The 11,811-nt window shown below is 41.7% G+C and overlaps 1 pseudogene; it reads left to right on the top strand.

Annotated features, from left to right (window-relative positions):
• Nucleotides 1–8,180: 8,180 nt before the first annotated feature.
• LOC102915153 (transcription elongation factor A protein-like 8) lies at nucleotides 8,181–8,525 on the top strand (annotated as a pseudogene).
• Nucleotides 8,526–11,811: the final 3,286 nt, after the last annotated feature.

The following is an 11,811-nucleotide window of genomic DNA, read 5'->3' as shown; positions in this document are numbered from 1 at the left end:
AGAAATGTGGAGAAAGATCCATGTGTGTTGGACAGCCAATGTCATTATACAGCTGGGATGAAAAGGAAAAACTCCTACATATTTAGGAAACACATTCAGTAACCATTTGTAGATATTGACAGTGAAGTATTACTGTACACTAACTCTATATTATATTGAAATATGTTGAAAGAAAGTCCCCAATGATACTTACTTTAAAAAAAAAAGTTTTCAAAAATAAGTCATTAGCTCTAGTTAGGCATGCCAATACTACTCAGGAACCTCGCTATAAGCACTATGCCACTAGGGCCTCCTGCTCAAACCCCATCCACAGCTATGGGTAATTTTACTCCAGTAACTCCACCCTTGAAGCTTCCTGTACCAGGTAGGGGAGCACAACTTCCCCCATAGGGAACTCTGCCGCAGGCTTGGCATACCAAGTTCTCCTGCACCAAGCCTACCCACAACTTCGGAGAATTTTGCCCCAGTAGCCAAGCTCACATGGCCTTCTCAAAGCAAGAGGTCCAGTAGAGATTTGGGGGGGGGGGAGAGTAATATCTGTCACTCATGCTACCTAATATGGCAGTGATTTCCTTGTGTTTGGTTTTTATTAGCCTACATTTAAACAGTACAAGTGAATACTGTACTGTGTAGCAGGAATCTTAAAAGTTCTTATTAATAAAATCAAACCTGAGGCCAGTTATTGGGGTGAACACTGGAAGGTCAGAGAGACAGAACAAGCCACAGCTATCTCACCTCACCAGTTCCTCAGCTGGTCCTGTTTCCTCAGACTGGAAGCCTCTGAGTCCTCATCCAGAATGAATCCCAGCTGAACTGTGCTGCTTCAAAGCCTGAAAGCTTAACCAGCCGAATGCTTAACCCGTCACATGCTTAACCAGCCAAATGCTGAAGCAGCCAAAATGCTTCTAGTTTCTGGTCCTCACGCCTTATATACCTTTCTGCTTTCTACCATCACTCCCTAGGATTAAAGGCTGGCTTTCTGGGATTAAAGGTGTGTGTCACCATGCCTGGCTGTTTCCAATGTGGCCTTGAACTCACAGAGATCCAGAGGGATTTCTATCTCTGGAATGCTAGGATTAAGGCGTGTGCTATCACTGCCTAACTAGTGGCTTTTCTGTTCTCTCACCCCAGATAAGTTTATTAAGGTACACAATATTTTGGGGAACACAATACCACCACATTACTGCATGTGCAGGTATAGACCAAGCTCCCCAACTTCAGCAACACTGACATTTGAGGTCTATACTTCTTTGCTGTGTGGACTCCAAAAACACGTGTTTTGAGTTCTTTGCTTTAGGCTTATCTTTGACAACATTTACATTTGTACTTAGTGCGGCTACAAACATAATTCTGAGCACATTAAAAATGTTTGATCACTATAAGGTGACTGACAATTTGTATGTCTTAATTACCCTTTTTTTAAGAATTCACAATAAGTAACTCTTATAAGATTAGCATTTATAAATTAGTTTATCCCTGTTATGGTTTTGATCCTTAAATTTTTCAGTTTTTTAACTGAAGCTCTTTTAATACCAAAATAAACTTTAAACCAGAAATATAGTCTATGGAGAAACTGAGAGCCACATTTAAAAATCAATTTTATAGTATACTTTTATAAGATCTAAATTAATTTAATAGAACTTTTAATTTAAGTACATATTTTTTACTGTAGTTTTTGTTATGACTTAACTTCTTCAAATGGTTAAAGCTTAAGAAAGTTAGCAAAGACATAGGTGATTATCTCAGTTAGGTATATATTTTTAAGTCAATTTTTGTTACCATGAACAGATCATTACACCATCAGGAATTTGTAACTCTTAATCACCAAACATATATCATCCTTAAGTCATGGCCTCCATTAACTTATAGAACTTAGTCATACCTTCTGCAGCTTGGTTTTTGTCCTCATCTGTTCATTTTTATTTCTAGGACAAAAATCTTAGTTTATTATACAAAATTCATCCTTATTCAAAATATTCTCCTTTCTTTTTAACCCTTTTTACCAAAAATATAACCTCATTCTTTTAAACATTTTTCTCTCATATCTATTGTTTCTTAGAATCCAAACTATAAATATGACTTTTGTAGCAAATTATGACTGCCTGTACACGTACTTTTAAATATTAATCTTTTGTGGGGAGTTTTAGACAACTTTTTCTGTTTAGGCTTTTATCCCTTTTTAATATCTCCCTTGCCCTGTCCTATGGCTTTAAAGATACAGAAACAGAGAACTTTGACATTTCAGCAAGAGCTTCAGAAATATAGATAATCTTGAATGAGGAAACATTTATTTTTTTAAATAAGAACCAAGTAGTATGGTAGAGCTAAACATCTGTAATTGCATTTAGCCATCTTAACCTGTATATACAAATTTTTCTTGACTAAAAAAAATTAATACCATGAGCATAATAACATTAACAAACAAATCTACTATTTGTTGTAAGAAATTTTCCACAAAGTGGGGGGGGGAGGTGTTTGGTAATATCTGGGGCCTTTTCTCAGTATATATCATAGCATTCCCATAGCTACATAGGTTGACTCCCTCTCCATTCTTAGTTTTCAGGGTGTACACACTAGCTTCTCCACAAAACCTTGAGGCCTCATATAATTGAAACCTAATTACATCATGAGCTGGCTTTTTGGAACCTAGGGCCTATACTGAGATACTTTGCTCAGCCTTGATCCAGGGAGGAGGGGACTGGATCTGCCTCAACTGAATCACCAGGCTGGGCTGAATCCCCAGGGGAGACCTTGCCTTGGAGGAGGTGGGAATGGGGTTGGATTATGGGGGGGAGGAGAGTGGGGGTGGAAGGAGAGAGGACAGGGGAATCCGTGGCTGATATGTAAAATTAAATTAATTATAAAATAAAATATTTTTTAAAAAAACTAATTCCATTACAAGCCAGGAGGGACTGGATACTAAGGTGAAGGTCCACTGGCCTTGTCGATTTCATCTGTTTCTGAAGGAATATTAACATTTAACAAGCCCACCTGTGATTATTTGAACAGTCACAGCTGGAGTTATTATTGAGCCATTTTAAACAGAGGGTCTTTTTTTAAATCCCTTTTATGTATAAGCATCTCATTAGCTGTTTTCAAGGGCACAGTGTCTATCTTTTTTTTCTACCTGTCACAGAGTCAAGAAGCCAGTCTGACCCAGGACAGGAGCTTTGAAAGGAAAGCTGAGGAAAACATGCTTGGTTCTGAAGTGAGTGGACCAAGTCTCATCTCCAGAGCCTGCTTTTCAGTGAGCTAAAACAGCATATGACAGTATTTTTTAAATATTATTTTCCTACCCCAAAGGCATTTGCTCTCTGTAACTGAGAAAGAAACAAAAGCAACAGTATCCAGGCTTGGGGAAGGGGCAGAAACAATGGAAGACCACAGGCATAAGGCAAGGGAATCCCAAACCAGAAAGACTATCATGTGAGTTAGAGGAAGCATGTTTGGAGACCCAATAGAAAGGATCCAGCATAGCTTTTATCTCAGTCTCCTGCCCAAGAAATGCAGCTGGAGGAACCCTTCCCACACAGAAAAACTGGCCATACACCTCTTGGCCACAATGAGATAGGGTCCTGAGCTGCCAGCTGGCAAGGCTGCCTGGATGCCTGGGCTCTCTGTGAAGATAAAGAGGAGGCTGCTACGCTCCTGCGCACTTCACAGATCCTGCTCCAGTGTCTCCACAACCACCATGTGCCTTACATCACAGATATCTTGCCCTGGCTGGGACCTTATCATGCAGGGCCAGGCTGGTGAGACTATATAACTCCCTCCAACCAGACAGGGGAGTCCTTTGGGAGAAGGGGGACTGGAGGTGACTATGTTCTGGGTCTTGGTGACACCATAATTAGAAGCTGAGTGGCGGCAATGAAAGGGGTTGAGAGGAAACTCTGAGGGGTGGAGAACCTGGGAGAAGCAGATAAAGAAATGGTTGGGAGGAAGGACCAAATAAGGAGAGAGCCTGGGAAGGAAAGGGGACAGGTAGCTGGGGAGTCTGTGGAGGACAAACAAACAAAATCAGAGGACAGAGTTTACTGGATCTGTCAATATAATCCCACAAAGGGATTAGCACCACTCATGTAACATAGGTGACAAAGGCAGTGCATGGATCTCTTCTTAAGAGTGAGGTTTATACCCCAGGTTGACTTCTGGCCACCAGTAAGTCAAAGTGAGCTGGGAGGACAGATCATCTTTCCTGTCCTCAAGACAGACAACCAAAGGCGACAAGATGAAACTGAGACACCAATAACAAGGATGACATCCTCTGAGCATAACCTGCCCAGAATATATCCACAGTCACTCACACAATAATCTATCTGGCCATCCACCCAAACCCCATGTCTCCCATAAACTAATGGGAGATAGAATCAGAAAACCAGGTCCTCAGTTATTGGCATCCCAATATAGCATGAGAAGACCAGGGAAGGCTCCTTGTCAGGCATTTCCTTCCCAAACCTTAGGAAGAACCCTCAGCAGGCTGGTTCTCCTTAACTTGAAGAGGGCTCCTCAAGAAGCATATCCACCTTAGCTAGAACCGAATTGGTTTACAGCCTTATCTCCTAGAAGAATCAGGAAGAATCAATCCATTTTGGTGTCTGGGAACACAGAAGTCATCCCTGGAAAATCTTCAGGTGGCACCTCTCCTGCATCCTCCCCACTGGCTGAGGAGCTCCAGTATGAAGTTGAGTTCCATAGGCATGGGGTAACCTCACTGGGGCTCCAAGTCCAGGTGAGAAAGTTCCAGACCACCATACATAGAAGGCCCAAACAGAGTATTGTATTAGCCAGCAACAGGGAGCAGGCTCTTGCTCTCATAGCACTGAAGCTGAGAGGCATGAAGCTTTTAAGGACAAAAAACAGAATGACATTATGTCAGGTATAGGTCTGGGGAACTTTCTGGTATTCATTTTGGAGGACTGGTTTTTTTGGGTGTTATACATTTGGACCATGGTCAGGGGCACAGGAAGACTGAAATATGTTGCCAAGGTGGATGAGGTTGCCAATGATTAGAGATTTGCAAAAAGTTCCTGAGCAGACACAAAGTGGAGTTAGAACAAGATCATGACAAGGCAGTGCTACTTCAGTCCCTTCAATCTGGCTGTCTCCATCCATGTCAGCATCTAGGATCAATTCATTCACTGATCTGTCAAGTTCTCCTCCTAGTTCATCATAATGTGATGTAGCTTAGCAACACTGCTATAGCTATTTCCATCCTTGTACAGAAGGCCTCTCAGATCTCCTTACCCCCACTGCTTCTTTCATAATTTTGACCATCACAGTCAAAAAGTCTGGGAAGTCAATGGTCCCATTCCCATAGACATCCACCTCACTGATCATGTCCTACAGTTCAGCCCCAGTTGGGTTCTGCCCCAGAGATCACACCATGACCCCCAACTCCCTGGTAGTAACGATGCCATCTCCATCCTCATCAAAGAAAGATAAGGCATTCTTTAACTGATCTTTGGTTACCTTGTCAGCCATGGCAAGGCACAGGATGCACAGAGCACCAGGATCAAGGTTCATCTAGCAGTTGCAGTCTGTTCTTTATGGAAGACACTGTTTTCTTGAAGTCATCCACCACCTCTGGCTCTTACAATCTTTCCTCTTCCTCTTCCTCATAGAACCCTGATCCTTAGGGGGGTGGAGTTTGATGAAGATATTCCATATAGGATTAAGTGCTCCAAAGTCTCTCACTTTCTGCACATTGTTCACCTATCGGTCTCTGTGTTAATTCTCATGTACTTTAAGAAGCTTCTCTTATGAGGATTAAGTGAAGCACTGATCTATGGATATAAAAATATGTTATCAGGAGACATTTTTGTTGCTATTTTCTTTTAGCAAAATAATAGTAGTAGGTTTTTCCCTAGGGCCCATGACCTGTCTAGTCACAGGTTCTTGGCCACTTTAGCAGTGTCAGGTATTGGTTCCCTCTCATGAAATGGGCCTTAAATCCCATCAAAAAGTGGTTAGTTATTCACATAAAATTTGTGACACTATTGAACCAGTGTATCTTGCAGGCAGGTCAGTCTGTTAAGTAGAAGGGTTTATAGAGGGTGATATTGGAGATTACTTTTATCCTCCGGTGCTGTGCAATGTACTTTATAGCACCATGAGTGCTAGTCAGTAGAAGTGAAGCTTCTCTTTGTGTACCAGCTCAATTCTTCCACATTCAATGGCGTAAGTAAGTGGTATCTTCAGCAATAGGGCCTTATTTTCAGGTTGTGGGGGGTAGCCAATATCCTTAGCAGTACTCTGAGGTGCTTTTGGGTTTCCTTGGTATCCCTTTGTCCAATGGCTCAACAAGATGTAACTCATTCATATGTCTAGTTGTGGTATTGTCTCCCCACATCAAATGGTGACTCCATATAAATTCCTTTTACACATGTATATATTTTAGAAAGCTTCTACTGTAGTAGGTTTCGATTTTCAAAATGTCTTTAGTGTTAGTTGTCCCTACCCATATTCCTTCCTCTACCCTGTCCTTCCATTTCCTTCACCATTTAATCTTTATAGTCTAATTTCTCCTTTATCCATTTATAACACTATATTCTATTTCCGTTCATTGGAAGACCCCCTCTTCTATCCCTGTCTGTTACTACTTAACTAACCTCTGTGGCTATTCTGATTGAAATACACATATCTAAGGCTTAAAAGCTAACATCCACTGTTGTGGAATATTTGCACACTATGTGAAGATGTGTCGCTGTGATTGATTTAATAAAGAGTTGAATGGCTAACAGCTAGGCAGGAGAGACAGGTGGGATGTCCAGGGACAGAGAGGAAGAGGAGGAGGTGCGCTAATTACAACAGGGAGATGCCTGGAGATGTAGAACTAGTCAGGTGTACAGAAAGAGAGAAGTGGTTTTTTAAAAAGCCACATGGAAGAACATAGATTAAAATATGAATTACTACTGAATGTACCAGGCTCTGCTGATTCCCCATGGGAGGCCTTACCTTCTTGTAGGAGGGAATGGGAGGTGGGTTGTGGGGGGTAGGCTGGAGAGGCGGGAGGAGGGAAGAGGGGGATCTGTGACTGGTATGTAAAATGAATAAAAAATTTAATAAAAAAGCAATAGAAAAATAAATAAATAAATGAGTTAATTAAGTTATAAGCTAGTTGGGGAAAAGCCTAAGGTAAGGCCAAGCTTTCATAATTAGTAATAAATCTCTGTGTCATTATTTTTGGGCTGGCAGTCCAGACGAGAAAGCTTACTATAATCCACATATAAGAGAAAACATAATATTTGCCTTTCTGGGTCTGGATTACCTCACTCAGGATGACTTTTTCTAGCTCTATCTACTTACCTACAAATTTCATTATTGTTAATAGCTGAATAGCAGTCCATTGTGTAAATGTATGACATTTTAAGTTTCCATCCATTAGTTGGTGATATCTAAACCATTTCCACCTTCTGGCTATTATGATTAGGGCATCAGTGAACATGAATAAGCAAATATCTCTATAGTGAGATGTAGAGTCATTTGGGTATGTGCCCAATAGTTGTAGAGCTGGATCTTGAGGTAGATCTAGTGCCAGCTTCCTAAGGAACCTACACTGATTTTCACAGTGACTGTTCAAGTTTACACTCTTACCAGTGGGTGAGTGTTCGCCTTAAACCACATCTTCACCAGCACGAGCTGTCTTTTCTTTTACTGATCTTGGCCATTCTGACTTGGGTAAGATGCAACCACAAACTGCTTTTAATTTGTAATAATTTGGTCTAAGATGATGACCATTGAAAGTATTTCTCAGTCATTTGTGTTTCATATTTTGAAAACTCTATCTGGTTCTGTAGCCCTTTTTTAATTTTTTTTCTAGTTTTTTGAGACAGGGTTTCTCTGTGTAGTCCTGACTTTCCTGGAACTAGCTCTGTAGACCTGGCTGGCCTCAAACTCACAGAGATCACCTGCCTCTGCCTCCCAAGTGCTGGGATTAAAGGTGTGCCCCACCACCACCCAGCCCTTCTCTGACTTTTTAATTGAAAAAATTTTCATACAAATTATTTGATCACCTTATAGTCCAGGACCAGTTCCTCAGTAACAACTCAGTCCTGCTAGAGAAGAGTGAGTGGCCCAGCTCCTTCCAGGACTCTTTATCTTTTGGGTGTGACATAAATCGAGGTGCTAAAACAGAAAAAAGTCTCCAGATATCTACAGGGTTAATTTATTCAAAGAAGAGAATGAAGTCTTATGAAGAGAACGAAGGAACAGCCCAGAACACACCAAAGGCTGATGAAGGCCATCCTTCAGAAGATCCACCACAACAGGCAAGAGGAAATCTTCAGGCTTCTGGTGAAAGTAGGGGGAGGGGCGGCAAGAAGCAGCTGGAAGCTTTAGAGAAGAGCCTACTCAGCCAGTCCCAGAAACTAAAGAGGACACTCCCACAAGGCATCTGGACCCTGAAGAAGTGATAAGAGGAGTAGATGAGGGAAGAAATACAAAGAGCAAGAAACAAGTTTGTGGTGATGCATTAGAAGCAAAGACATTCCCGAAGCCGTCCTTACCCTGTGAGCTTCAGGTCTTGAAATCTTTTCTTCTCTGAGATTGAAGTCTTGCAGCTGCTTTTTGCTCTTAGCATTTCCTAATGTACCTTTGAACTTCATCTTACTTCTAACTACCTGGAGGTATTTTCTTTAGGTAGTTTTGTTGTTATCAGCATCTTGTTGGATTTTGGATTTTGACCCATTTTCTACATTTGTTTTTCAGTGGGAAAGTTTTACACTTATGCGCGGAAGTGTTAAAAGTCAAATTAAAAAGCAGCATATTTAGTATCAGCTCACATATATAGAAAAATTCCTAATTATGTGTGTACATGTAAAATTATACATATCTCAAAAAACTTAACAGTGATTATCTTTATATGGTGTGTTTTAATTTTGTTTTTGCTTATGTGTATTTTTAATGCGTATGTGTCTCACAAAGAACTTCAGATTTTTTAATAAGTGGGAGTTCATTAAAATTAATTTGTAAACCAGCTTGTAGAGGCAATAAAGGCACTAACCTCTTGATGATGAACTATTAAAAAGGAATGTAAACCTGGAATTGCCTCTGGATGTCTTAGCCAGAGGAATAAAACTGGCATTATTATAGATTAAAAAATATATATTTGATCATGTTTCCCCTCCCCCCAGTTTCTCCTAGAAACTTCCTTCCCCTCTCCCCACCCACCAAACTTCATAATCTTTTTTCAAGGCAAAAGAGAGAGAGAGAGAGAGAGAGAGAGAGAGAGAGAGAGAGAGAGAGAGAGAGAGAGAGAGAAACAAAACCCACAAAAATCCTCAAAGACAAAATGAAAATCAAAACAAACAAGCAAAGTAACAATAAGACAAAAAAGCCAAAACAAAGCAAAATTAAACAAAAAGTTCACAAAAATACCATTGAGTTCATTTTGGTTTTGCCAACTACTTTTGGGTACTCAGCCTATCCTGGAGTATGGTTGCTATACACAGTGACATTCTATTGGAAAAATAAGAATTTCCCTTTGCCAGGTATCAAATTGCATATAGCTTCTTGGTTAGGGGTAGGACCCCATGTCCACTTCCCCCTCTTAGTGCTGGGATCCCTTCTGACTTGAACCTGTACAGGTCTTGCGCATGCTGCCACAGTCTCTGTGAGGTCATTTGTGCATCAGTCCTGTTGTATCTGACAGACACTGTTTTCCTGGAGACATTCGCTACCTCTGGTTCTTAAAATCTTTCCACATCATCTTCCTCATGATCCTTGAGATGATGGCTTTGATAAAGACACCCCATTTAGTATTGAGTGCTTCAAAGTCTCTTACTCTCTGCATATTGTTCAGTTGCAGGTCTCTGTGTTAATTCCAATATACTGCAAGATGTTTCGCTGATGAGGGCTGAGTGAGGCACTATCTATAGGTATAACAGTACGCTATCAGGAGTTATTTTATGTCTATGTACCTTTAACACAGTGGTTCTCAACCTGTGGGTTGCAACCCCTTTGGGGATCAAACGACCCTTTCACCTGGTTTGCATATCAGATATTTACATTATGATTCATAACAGTAGCAAAACTACAGTTATGAAGTAGCAATGAAAATAATTTTATGGTTGGGGGTCACCACAACACAAGGAACTATATTAAAGGGTCGCAGCATTAGGAAGGTTGAGAATCATTGCTTTAGCAAAATAATAGTATTAGGTTTTCCACCAGGTCCATGAGCTATCTAGTCTCTGGTTCTTGGCCACTTTATCATTGTCAGGTACAAGTTCCCTCTCATGGAGTAGGCCATAAATCCAATGGAAAAAGTGTTTGTTGCTCCCATAATATTGGTGCCACTAACTGGGCAGTGGTGGCACATGCCTTAAATCCTAGCATTTGGGAGGCAGTCAGATCTCTGAGTTCGAGGTGTGCAGAGTGAGTTCCAGGACAACCAGGATGACACAGAGAAACCCTGTCTTGAAAAACCAAAAGAAAAAAATTTGTGCCACTGTTGCATGTAGTGGGTAGCCATTCCAGCTTTGATCTGGAAGTTCCAACCCCCATTGAGGCTTCGGTAACTGTCATGCCTACAAGGCAGGGCCAAGAGAGGGCCCTGAAGACCCGAGATCCAGATGTGCCCCCTTCTCTTAGTTCCTGGACCCTGGATGCTAGAGATAGACTGAGAAGAGTTCTCCAGACAACACTGCCGGACTGCGCTAAGTCTTTCCCAGACCCTGCAACCTACCTATCCCTTCATTTGTAAGTTACACCACTAAATAAACCTCCCTTTTAACTATGTGGAGTGGCCTTAATAATTTCACCAATATCGAGCCTGCTGGCGACCTTGGCTGGCCGCAGCTGAAGGCAGGAGTCAAGATGGCAGGGAGCCGCAGCCGGCACTCAGGGAGGAGGGGAATGCCTCACTCACAGCAGTTTTTTGTTGGTCTGGGGCCTAAGCTAGGGAACTGAGACCGGATTAGCTGTTCCCTTTTTTCGGGAATGGAACTGTGTAGGCATTCCCTGGTTATATGGAACTTTGCAGGCAGGTTTAGGTACCCACCAGTCAGAGAGGAGGCTGAGGGTGGGAACCATCCAGGCCTTTGGAATTTGCCCCACGTGAGCACCAGATATTGGTGAAATTATTAAGGCCACTCCATGTAGTTAAAAGGGAGGTTTATTTAGTGGTGTAACTTACAAATGAAGGGATAGGTAGGTCGCAGGGTATGAGGAAGACGTAGCACAGTACAGCAGTGTTCTCTGGAGAACTCTACTCGGTCTACCTCTAGCGTCCAGGGTCCAGGAAACAAGAGAGTATGGTGCATCTGGATCTTGGGTCTTTAGGGCCCTCTCTTGGCCCTGCCTTGTAGGCGTGACAGTTACCGAAGCCTCAAAGGGGGTTGGAACTTCCAGATCCAAGCTGGAATAGCTACCCACTACAGTTGCACCAGTAGGATATCTTACAGGCAGGTCACTGTTGTGGGTCACAGAGTTTTTAAGCTGGGAAATATTAATGATCCCTTTCTCTTCCAGTAGCATCAGAGTACCTTCCAGTAGCATGAAAACTAGTCAGCAGGAGTTTGGACAGCCATGGGGTTGCTCAAAGTTGCCTGATAAAGTCTCTTCAGCAGAGAACACAACTGTTCTATCACCCCTACTTTCCAGGTTTTAGGGAGGACCCAGGACACAAGGCCTGTGATCTTTGTTAGTATAACCTTGTTGCTATATTACTATATGCCATATTGGATTTTCCCTACATTTGTGATGTATTGGGTCATCTGTTTGGCCTCGGGATCTTAGGTTAGATCTAGCACAAGGGATGTCATTCTATATAATAACTCATAAGAGTTATGCTTAGTATTAGAATTTGGAGCT

This window comes from Peromyscus maniculatus, chromosome X, assembly GCF_049852395.1.
Source record: "Peromyscus maniculatus bairdii isolate BWxNUB_F1_BW_parent chromosome X, HU_Pman_BW_mat_3.1, whole genome shotgun sequence".
In the NCBI taxonomy this organism is placed as follows: Eukaryota; Metazoa; Chordata; class Mammalia; order Rodentia; family Cricetidae; genus Peromyscus; species Peromyscus maniculatus.
This window is presented reverse-complemented; position numbering and strand designations above follow the sequence as displayed.